Source organism: Lontra canadensis, unplaced genomic scaffold (assembly GCF_010015895.1).
Source record: "Lontra canadensis isolate GAN:19392208 unplaced genomic scaffold, GSC_riverotter_1.0 scaffold77, whole genome shotgun sequence".
In the NCBI taxonomy this organism is placed as follows: domain Eukaryota; kingdom Metazoa; phylum Chordata; class Mammalia; order Carnivora; family Mustelidae; genus Lontra; species Lontra canadensis.
In genome coordinates this window covers 1,685,268-1,697,820 of record NW_022631071.1, presented here as the reverse complement: position 1 = coordinate 1,697,820, position 12,553 = coordinate 1,685,268, and the positions used below count along the sequence as shown (strand labels likewise).

Sequence of the window (12,553 nt, the reverse complement as noted above, 5' to 3'; positions counted from 1 at the left end):
ATTCTTTCATCCATTTAATAAACATGCACCAACCCCTGCAGATGAAAGAGAAAAAAAAAAGACATAGGCTGCACCTGCAAGGAGGTCACAAACTAATGGACTTCTTACCAGGGATGGTTAAAATGTCAGCCATTCGGACAAAAAAAATTTAAAAATAAAAAATACATACACACACATATATACACAAACACACACACCCTACACACACAAAGAAAGTGTGGCACATACTCTCCTGCAGATACACATATATACTTATACATGGGCTGCTAGAGTACAACTTGGAGAATCACACTGCTACTTCATAGAGCTAAATAACACCATAATGGCTTGATGAGAGGAGGTGACTCACAGAGGACCATCTGGCCTTTATATTTCTTACACATACAAACTCACATCATAAATAAAGGCAACCTCTCTCTCCTATCAAATGGGTTATAAAATTCTTAAAGTTTTTCAAAGGAGTACATGTATCTCTTCCTTTAGCTCCATTTCCATGGCCTTCCTCACCTTGTGCCACTGTTTCCTCATCTGTGTTTGCTTTTTACTCCAGCCCATTCTGCAAAATGCTATGTGGATAATCTTCCTCCCCCCGTTTTCATTACAGCACTTCTCTTCCCAAGGGTTTCAGGAACTCTTTACAGGGGGTTTCTTGATGGATTCAGCCTTAACTCTAAATTAAATCTTTAGTTGAGTGATCATCCAATATCAGTCCTCTAATTCTCCCATATCTAATGTACCTCATTTTTAATATATCTACATCACTGGTCATGCCACATTACTTAGCATTTTCTCAGCACTGTGTACAGACTGTGCAATGTGTTTCCATATGTTCTATGATTATTTCACGTGTAGTATGTCAGTTCATCCTCCAGCTGGGCTGGACGCTCTCTTTTCAGTCCTCACTGCCACAATGCTAGACCCTTAGCCACTATTCATAAAATGCATTGGTGAATGAATAGAGAATAACTCGAAGAGGTTAATAATGAGGCTACTTATCACAATGAAAGCAGATGATCAATTCTATTAGGCCAAGTGGTCCTGTTTCTTCAGAAAGCATCCATTCTCCATGCTGCCTTCTGTAGTTACAATTTGTTCTCTGTCCTCACTCCCAATCATTACCTTATAAATATACAGTAGTCTGGATATAACTGCCAGGGATAAGCTGACACACTTTGGTGCTTTCTGCCCATCTAAATCCATCAGTCCTGCCACATCTCTGGGAATGGCAACAGTGACACAAGATAGTGTTTCCAAACCAAAGCAGATAAAACTTCTGTAAGGAGATAAGGCTCTGCCAGATTGCAGCCCTCTTAGTCACAGATTGACAGTGTGGCAGCTACTTTTCTACATGTGAAAGAGAATTCTAGGATTCCAGTGGCTTTCAAAACAGGGCTATCTACAAGGAAACACAGGCCATGTGGTTAACTAACATCCAACAAGTCAAGCTGAAAGAGTTCCCCTCTTAGTAGTCTTTCATCATTCACTCCTAAATTTCACTAGCCCCATCAATGTGGTCACACTACCCAGAGATGACAAAGGCAGCCTAGGGAAAGTGTTTTTCTCTGCCTTCATTGTTGACTGGGCCAAAGTTGTGCCTTTAGAAGAGCAACCCAGTTGCCAGTTTTACTACAAAGACCTCCTTGAGAAACACAGCAGCTTTCTGCATGCATCCGTGCAATTCAGAGGCAAAAGCCTGCTGGAGGACCAGGCTAAGCACCATACCATTAAATAGATGAGCAAAAGCCTTCCAAATAAGGCTCTGGGATCTTTTTCTAAGTGTTCTGTGGGGTGTAGTGCACTATAAAGTAATATCTGCTTGTAAAAAGCTTTCAGGAACCAGTTGATGCCTAGTCTATGCACAAATGCAAAACCAACAAGACCTCAGTATGAGTAAAAATAGCTTATGAGTAAATAAGAAGAATCCAATCATGTGAGCCACACTATCTCATCCCACATAAACAAAATTCACCCTGAGAAGCAAAGAGCTATCAATCACATTTGCCAGCGGAACAAACCCTGGAGTCCAATCACCATCCCCAACTATGTAACTACAACGTATTAAAGCTATTTTGCAGGCACAGAGTGCCTTTCATCCCCAAATATCAAAGTACTTTACAAGCAGGTGCCAACTGCTATTCCTCTCTTAAAGAGCCAAGAAAACAAACACTACAGGTTAAGTGCTACAGCCATATTAAATACTGAGTCAGCTAGAACAAGCCACAAAAACAAGGACAGCAAGAAAAATTCCCAGGAGCACTGTTCTTGGCATTACCAACTACTGAGACAGAGAACAAACACACAGTGGTAACATCAAGGAAGTGATTAGTCTGCTTTACATCTGTCTTCCTCAGCATGACTTTCTCAGTTCTTTTCCATGAGTGAATCAGGAGAGTATAGTCTAGCAGTTAGACAAAGATAAATTTGGCACAAGCTGAGGGTAGTTCTCCAGTCCCAGCTGGAAAGCCCAGTCACAGAGTCCAAGGGATCGAGGAACAAGCCACTTTTCATCCCTAGACCTTGGTGACTATTTCAACTGTCCTTTTGAGGCATTGGCAACCATCTTTACAAGGTAACCTAACATGACTAGTGATGACTTTATGGGGTAGCTCCAATTTCAGAAACTATGACTTGGTAAACCTGGCCCAACTGACAATAAGAAACAAATACAAGACTTTCCACAAGAAATGGCCCAGGGATTCACTTATGCCCTCTCCTGAATACAGCCAATGTTTGACCCCTTCTGGCTTAGGGAAGGCCCAGCACACTCTCAGAAGCTGAACTGGTCTACTCCTTTCTGCTAGATTCTAGTTTATCAGTGCTTCAAGTCTCTGTTATTTAGCTGCTACAGAGTCCTAACTTCCTGCAGAGTATAATTTCTATTGAGGAGCCTTGTCAGCTGAAAAGACTTAAAACGTTTGGAGAGAAAACAATGGGTGGCCCTGTGCCTGTGGCCCAAAACAACACCCCCCAAATCCAACTCCAACCCCAATCTCATTGTTTATATTATACATCACTTAAAACCCAGTTGCTTATTTAAGATTGAAGGAGTAACAGCCTTTGGCATATCATACTAAACTCATTTCCCTGGTACCAGCCTGATGCTCGAGCTTGTAACATGTAATCATGATGACCAAAAACAGTCAAGTAATATACAATCTTAGAAACTGTGAATGTGTTAGCTTGATGTTTTCTAATTAGATACAATACAATAGACCATTTTCTTGTTTGTGGTCAATGAAATTCTCCACAGTTCTCTTTTGGTGCCACTATTTCAATTACTGCCACAGCAAACAGGGGCATATATCAGTTTGGTGGAATGTGTAGGGTCAGATATGTGCATACACAGCATCTGCTTATATTTACTGTCACAAAAAATGTAAACAGATTATTTATTTCTGATCTTTTAAGCACTAATTTCGAATTTAATGAGGCACAATAAGTATTTCTCAGAATCAGACTCCATGGTTGCCTAACATTGGCAACCCTCTAATTATGTCTGTAGTTTAAATAAAGGGCCCTGACCACTGAAGGAAAGCCACAGTAGCCTCCATTTTCTAGCAACTTCAACAGGCATTGCAGCAAATCAGTGTCGGAGGAAGGAAAGTGCTCAAACTTTAGCATCGCTTTATGAATAATAAGTGAGAAGCAATAGGAAGAGGATTCAAGAAAGTAATGAAGTGTTTACTTTCATTCTCTAAAAGCCCCTACCTGTCCTCCCAAATCTTAATATACTTTCTCATTTTATGCAGGGTGTGAGCTAAGGGCAGGTTAGAATTTGACCTGATCTGAAAACAGAGATTAATCAAAAGGCTACTATCTGACATAAGAGTGCTGGCAACCATGCACAGTAAAGCCATAATTACACCTCACAAAGTGGCTAATATTATCAGCAGCTTGAAACTGTCAGAGTATGAGAAATCTGTAATGTGGTTATGCAATGCACAAACAGAACAATTACTGAAACATCTTGAATTTATATGGAACTTTAGATCACAAAGTATTCCAGAATGTTTAACAAGCTGTTATAAAAAAGGGATCGTTTTCTCCCACAGCCGAAACAAAGTAGTCATTTTGCACCGGTAACAGTAAATAAAAAAGGTTTCAGGAGAGAGAAAAATTACTAAACCTTAGAGAAGCCCTAAGGGAAATGAATAAGGGAAACCATTATCTTTAGATGGGCAGAAAACAGACACCCAAGTTGAAAACTGGGGCTGAAGATAGGTACATTTTCTGCAGAGCTTAATGACACAGAACTGAAGAATTTTGCTTCTCATCCGAGTAGCAAGACATCCATGAGGTGCTTAATGACTGCAGTAGAGCAAATGCCACTATTAATACCATCCTGAAAAAAGAATTAGCATTTGGAAAAGGACATAATACACAAAACTTGTCATTTCTTTTGTTTTCCTTCCTTCCTTCCCTCCTTTCTTCCTTCCTTTCTTCTTTCCTTCCTTCCTTCCTTTTTTGCCCCTTAACCAACATTAACTAGTTAATCCTCTTGCTACGATTAGGAGCTAAATAAATATTATTAACTCCACTAACAGCAGGACAGAACAAGTGAAGAGATTTGCCCTCTACTAGTAAGAAGCCGTGTCACATTTACAACTAGAATTCAAGACGTTTCACTCCATATCCTTCACTCACAGCACTAGGGCCACTAGAAAATGCAGTGAAATAGGAGTAATTAGGACTGGCTAACTGGATAGACTATCTGAAAGGAGAAAAATAACCTCATCTGTCTGAACATGACAGGTTCTAGGGTGGTGAATACAACTACAGCAATTACCTCCTGCAGGAAAACTAATAAATAATGAGGGGAGATTCAATGCAATCCCTATCAGGAATCCAATGACATTTTTTACAGAAGCAGGGAAAAAAACTCCTACTAAAATTTTTATGGAACCACAAAAGACCCAAAGAGCCAAAGAAGTTCTGAGAAAGAAGAACAAAGCAGGAGGCATCACACGTCCCGATTTCAATGTATGCTATGAAGCTATAGTCATCAAAACAGTATGATACTTGCAGGAAAACAGAGAAATAACCAACAGAACAGGATTGAGAGCTCAGAATCAAAGACAAGTATATAAGGTCAACATCATTATTTTCAATAAATGGTGTTGAGATAAATAAATATTCACATGTAGGAAAATGAAACTGGACCTATATCTTATACCACTCACAAAAATTAACTTAAAATGAATAAAATGCTTAAATATGAGACTTGAAACTATGAAACCCCTAGAAGAAAACACAGAAACAAATCTCCTTGATATGTGTCCTGGTAATGATTTTTTGGATATGACATCTAAAGGACAAGCAACAAAATAAAAACAAGTGGGAATCGGGGCACTTGAGTGGCTCAGTGAGTTGGGCCTCTGAATCTTCGTTTTGGCTCAGGTCATGATCTTGGGGGTTGTGAGATCAAGTCCTATATCAGCCCCATGTTCAGCAGGGAGTCTGCTTGAGATTCTCTCTGTCTCTACCCCCAACTCAAATAAATAAGTAAATCTTTAAAAAAAAAAAAAGAGGGGCGCCTGGGTGGCTCAGGGGGTTAAGCCTCTGCCTTCGGCTCAGGTCATGATCTCAGGGTCCTGGGATCAAGCCCCGCATTGGGCTCTCTGCTCAGCAGGGAGCCTGCCTCCCCCCTGCTCTCTCTCTGCCTGCTTCTCTGCCTACTTGTGATTTCTGTCTGTCAAATAAATAAAATTTTAAAGAAAAAAAAAAGAAAGAAAGAAAAGTGGGACCAAAACAAGCTAAAAAGCTTCTGCACAGCAAAGAAAAAGAAAAAAAAAAAGTGAAAAGAAACATGGAGTGGGAGAAATGTTTGCAAGCCATGTATCTGATGAGGTTAATATCCCAAATATATACAGAACTCATACAACTCAATAGCAAAACTACAAATAATACAAATAAAACATGGGAAACAGACTTGAATAGACATTTCTCCAAAGAAAATATATGGAAGACCAACAGGTACATGAAAAGATACTCAACATCACTAGTCCTTAGGGAAATGCAAGTTAAAACCATAGTAAGATACCACCTCATGTCTGATAGAATGTCCATCATGGAAAAGTCAAGAGATAGCAAATGCCAGCACAGATGTAGAGAAAAGGGAACCCCTGTGCACTGTTCGTGGGATCGTAAATTAATACATACCCACTATGGAAAACAATATGGAGGAGCCTCAGAAAAATTAAAAATAGAACTACCATACGATCCAACAATTCTACTTCTGGGAATATATCCAAAGGTAATGAAAACTAGCTTGAAAAGATCCCTGCACCCCCATGTTCACAGCAGCATTATTTACAAAAGCCAAGAAATGGAAACAACCTAAGTGCCCATCAATGAATAAACAGATAAAGAAGTTGTTTTACACACACACACACACACAATGGAATATTATTCAGCCATTGAAAACCAAGGAAATTGTATCATCTGTGACAACATGACTGGACCTTGAAGGCATTATGCTCAGTGAAATAAGTCAGAGAAGAACAAATACTGTATGATCTCACTTATATATGGAATTAAAAAACACAACACCAAATACACAGAAATAAAGGTCAGACTTGAGGTTACCAGAGGCAGAAGGTAGGGAAGGGGAAACTGGAGGAAGGTATTCAAAAGGTATAAACTTCCAGGTATAAGATAAGTAAGTACGAGGAATGTGATGTGCAATATGATAACTACAGATGGGTAACACTGCTGTAGGATATACAGGAAAGTCAAGAGAGTAAATCCTATGAATTCTCATCACAAGGAGAAAATATTTTTTCTTTTTTCCTTTCTTTTCTTTTTATTGTATCTATATGAGAAGATGGATGCTAGCTGGACCTACTGTGGTAATCATTTCAAAATATATGTAAATCAAACCATCATGCTGTATGCCTTAAACTTACACAGTGATGGATGTCAATTATTTCTAATTAAAACTGGAAAATAAAAAAAAAGAAAAAAATGAGAAGGAACACTTCTCTCTCCCTCTACCATCAGACTCCCAGCATCAAAAACCAGGAACAATCCCAAACTTACCTGTCAGAAAAAACAAAAAATTAGCGCTGTCAGAAACATAACACTGTACTCTGTCAGCCAGTCATACCTCTTCAGCCTGTGCAATTGATTTCTACCTTCTTTTCCCTCCCCTTTTCTCAGTTCCTCCCCCTCCCCAGCTCCCTGCTGGTCTTTCAAATGCTCTGAGACATCCCTTTCTCCATTTACACCCTTTTATCAAAAGAAACTGGCACACTCTTCCTCCCAGTCTGCTCAATAATGTGTCTACTTGATAACAAAGAAACATTTTGTTTGAGGTTACAGTAAATAGAGGTGTGGGTAGTCATGTCTTAATTCACACACATATGTGTGCACACACACATTATGCATAATTGTGGTGAGGTAAAGAATGTTATACCTTTGCATTTTCATATTACAAAATGCTTGTTCCTGGTGGAGACTACTTCAATTAGGGCCATAGGTCACCCTGGCAACTGTTTCTGCAGATGGTTATAAGGTTAGAAAAGTTCACAGAATATTCTAAGAAAATCCATAGAAAGCCTCAAAACACAGAGCCCTCAAAGTAAAAATAGAAAAAGTCCCTACCAAGGGGAAAGGAGGGAAAACTGAATGGGAAGAAATCAGAGAGGGAGACAAACCATGAGAGATTCTGGACTCCAGGAACCAAACTGAGGGTTACGGAGGAGAAGGGGAGTGGGGAGGGGATAACCAGTTGATGGGTATTAAGGAGGGCACCTGTTGGGATGAGCACTGGGTGTTACAGGCAACTAATGAATTTATTGAACACTAAAAGAAAAAGAAGAAGAAAAAAAAGTTCTTACCAGCTCTGTGACCTTGCAGAAATCACTGAACCTCGCCTCAATTACCTAATCTATAAAATGGAAATAACATCTGTCCTAACTATCTTACAGACTTATTTTTAGGATCAAGTAAAATGATGTATGTGCAGGTACTTTCTAAGACTGTATTACTAGACAAATGACAGGTCTTCTGATTATCAGGTCATAAACTGGATCTACCTTGCATATTTATTTCTATTTCCAACTAAACTCCAGTTCAACATTATGAAGGGTTTTCTTTCTGGAGTTCCCTACTAGGACATTTTAGCTCATTCTCCTATCTGTTCTACCAGAAAAAGAAATAATGCAGTGAACATTCTCGGTTTTGGCATAAGAGAAAAAAATATATACGGACCCAACTTTTCTAATTACTGATTCAGTAGGAAAAGAAGGAGCCCAATGTCCTGCAGCAGACACCTTACCTGGAATACGTGTGTGTGTGTGCGTGTATGTGTGTATGTCTGTGTGTAAGAGAGACAGAGAAAACTCAGAGAAAACCATCTGAAATTATGTGAAAATCAAAATTTTAGACATTTTAAAAGGCTTTATAAACTAGTTTTCCTTCACCTCATTTCCTTCCTCTGTTATGACTGAACTGTCACAGAATCTCTTTTCTTTAAAAAAAAAAAAAAGAGGGAGAGAGAGAGAGAAAGGAAGGGAAAAAAAAAAACCTTATCCCAGGGTTAAGTAAAGCACTTTAGCATGCATAATTCAGAGCTGTCAGCTAGAAATGAGCCATCCAAAGCCTAGTGTAGTACGTAGATAGAAAAACAGGGTTAAAGGATGGGGACAGCTTGACTAGGGCTTTCTAAGATCCAGAACAACAAGAGAGATTTCAACTCAGGACTGCCTTGGAGCCTGACTGTGGGCCCACTCTACCATTCCTTACAGCCATGCTGTCCAATAAGATCAACACATGTAGCTATTTAAATTCCAGTTAACAAAAACAAAATTTTAAAAATGTAGTTCCTTGATTACAGTAGCCACATTTCAAGTGCTCAATAGGCAAATGTGGCTAGTGGCTACTGTATCAGACAGCACAGATATATAGACTTCCACCATTACATAAAGTTCTATTGGGCAGTGCTGCCTTAGAGCAAGACTGTTGGCCTGTGACTTAGGACTCTGCAGTTCTGATATGTGAGGCACTCAGTGACCAAAGGAAATATAAGGACTACACTTATCTCTATCATATCGTGTTAACACATCGTATTGCCTATTTGTCACGACAACTAGGTAGAAACTCCTTCAGGGTAAGGACCACATCTTTAGTTTCCAAATCTTCACTTCCTGTCGCTGTTCCTGGCACACAGCAGGTGCTCACCCACTGTTTGTTAATTGCATAACAGCAGATGTTAGACATGCCTACGAGTTAGGAAGAGCTCACTTGCACCTGTGATAGACTGAATCAGAAATGCAAGATTGGCAAAGCTCTTTTTAAAAAGTCTCCTGTGTGTCCTAGACTTGTATTTGTTCCAACGTTTCTCAAGAATTTAAACAGTGGGACAGAATACTCATTCTTTTCAAGTGCACATGGAACCTTCTCAAGAATAGACCACATACTGGGTCACAAATCAGGACTCACCTGATACCAAAAGACTGAGATTATTCCCTGCATATTCTCAGATCACAATGCTTTGAAACTAGAGCTCAATCACAAGGAAAAGTACAGAAGGAACTCAAACACCTGGAAGCTAAAGACCACCTTGCTGAAGAATGCTTGGATCAACCAGGAGATCAAAGAAGAACTTAAACAATTCATGGAAACCAATGAGAATGAAGACACTTCGGTCCAAAACCTGTGGGATACAGCAAAGGCGGTCCTAACGGAGAAATACATAGCCATCCTAGCCTCCCTCAAAGAAACTGAAAAATCCAGAATATACCAGCTGTCTCTACACCTTAAAGAACTGGAGAATCTACAACAAATCAAACCAACTCCACACATAAGAAGGGAAATAATCAAGATTAGAGCAGAGATCAATGAGGTAGAAACCAGAGATACAGTAGAATGTATCAATGAAACTAGAAGCTGGTTTTTTGAAAGAATCAAAAAGATCGATAAACCATTGGCCACACTAATCCAAAAGAAAAGAGAGAAAGCCCAAATTCATAAAATTATGAAAGAAAAGGGAGAGATCACAACTAACACCAAGGAAGTAGAAACAATAATCAGAAGTTACTATCAACAGTTACATGCCAATAAGCTAAGCAACCTAGATGAAATGGATGCATTCCTGGAAAACTATAAACTCACAAAATTGAACCAGGAAGAAACTGACAACCTGAATAGACCGAAATCTAGTAACGAGATTGAAGCAGTGATCAAAAACCTCCCAAAACACAAGCGCCCAGGACCTGACGGATTCCCTAGGGAATTCTACCAAACTTTCAAAGAAGAAATAACACCTATTCTCCTGAAGCTGTTTCAAAAAATTGAAGCAGAAGGAAAATTTCCAGACTCTTTCTATGAAGCCAGCATTACCCTGATCCCCAAACCAGGCAAAGACCCTACCAAAAAGGAGAATTTCAGACCAATATCACTGATGAATATGGATGATAAGATTCTCAACAAGATTCTAGCAAACAGGATCCAACAGCACATTAAAAAGATTATCCACCATGACCAGGTGGGATTCATCCCTGGGCTACAAGGATGGTTCAACATTCGCAAATCAATCAATGTGATAGAACAAATTAATAAGAGAAGAGAGAAGAAACACATGGTCCTCACAATGGATGCAGAAAAAGCATTTGACAAAATCCAGCATCCGTTCCTGATTAAAACGCTTCAAAGTACAGGGATAGAGGAAACATTGCTGAACTTCATAAAATCTATCTATGAAAGACCCACAGCAAATATCATCCTCAATGGAAAAAAGCTTGCAGCCTTCCCTTTGAGATCAGGAACACGACAAGGATGCCCACTCTCACCACTCTTGTTCAATATAGTATTAGAAGTCCTAGCAACAGCAATCAGACAACAAAGAGAAATAAAAGGTATCCAAATTGGCAAGGAAGAAGTCAAACTCTCTCTCTTCACAGATGACATGATTCTTTATATGGAAAACCCAAAAGACTCCACCCCAAACTACTAGAACTCCTACAGCAATTCAGTAACGTGGCAGGATACAAAGTCAATGTACAGAAATCAGTGGCTTTCTTATACACTAACAATGAAAATACAGAAAGGGAAATTAGAGAATCGATTCCATTTACTATAGCACCAAGAACCATAAGATACCTGGGAATAAACCTAACCAAAGAGGTAAAGGATCTGTACTCGAGGAACTAGAGAACACTCATGAAAGAAATTGAAAAAGACACAAAAAGATGGAAGACCAATCCATGCTATTGGATTGGAAGAATAAACATTGTTAAAATGTCTATACTGCCTAGAGCAATCTATACTTTTAATGCCATTCCGATCAAAATTCCAACGGTATTTTTAAAGAGCTGGAGCAAATAATCCTAAAATTTGCGTGGAATCAGAAGAGACCCCGAATCGCTAAGGAAATCTTGAAAAACAAAAATAAAACTAGGGGCATCACGTTACCTGATTTCAAGCTTTACTACAAAGCTGTGATCACCAAGACAGCATGGTACTGGCATAAAAACAGACACATAGACCAGTGGAACAGAGTAGAGAGCCCAGATATGGACCCTCAACTCTATGGTCAAATAATCTTCAACAAAACAGGAAAAAATATACAGCGGAAAAAAGACAGTCTCTTCAATAAATGGTGTTGGGAAAACTGGACAGCTATATGTAGAAGAATGAAACTCGACCATTCTCTTACACTGTACACAAAGATAAACTCAAAATGGATAAAAGACCTGAACGTGAGACAGAAATCCATCAGAATCCTAGAGGAGAACATAGGCAGTAACCTCTTCGATATCAGCCACAGCAATTTCTTGCAAGATATGTCTCCAAAGGCAAAGGAAACAAAAGCGAAGATGAACTTTGGCGACTTCATCAAGATCAAAAGCTTCTGCACAGCAAAGGAAGCAGTCAACAAAACAAAGAGACAACCCACGGAATGGGAGAAGATGTTTGCAAATGAGAGTACAGACAAAAGGTTGATATCCAGGATCTATAAAGAACTCCTCAAACTCAACACACACAAAACAATCATATAAAAAATGGGCAGAAGATATGAACAGACACTTCTCCAATGAAGACATACAAATGGCTATCAGACACATGAAAAAATGTTCATCATCACTAGCCATCAGGGAAATTCAAATTAAAACCACATTGAGATACCACCTTACACCACTTAGAATAGCCAAAATTAACAAGATAGGAAACAACATGTGTTGGAGGGGATGTGGAGAAAGGGGAACCCTCTTACACTGTTGGTGGGAATGCAAGTTGGTGCAGCCACTTTGGAGAACAGTGTGGAGATTCCTCAAGAAATTAAAAATAGAGCTTCCCTATGACCGTGCAATTGCACTACTGGGTATTTACCCCAAAGATACAGATGTAGTGAAAAGAAGGGCCATCTGTACACCCAATGTTTATAGCAGCAATGGCCACGGTCACCAAACTGTGGAAAGAACCAAGATGCCCTTCAATGGACGAATGGGTAAGGAAGATGTGGTCCATATACACTATGGAGTATTATGCCTCCATCAGAAAGGATGAATACCCAACTTTTGTAGCAACATGGATGGGACTGGAAGAGATTATG

General features: G+C 39.3%; 1 protein-coding gene across 4 annotated transcripts in view; it reads right to left on the bottom strand.

Moving 5' to 3' along the window:
• Positions 1-12,553, bottom strand: part of PCDH19 (protocadherin 19) — a 116,726-nt gene that overhangs the window by 58,320 nt on the left and 45,853 nt on the right. The window lies entirely within an intron of this gene.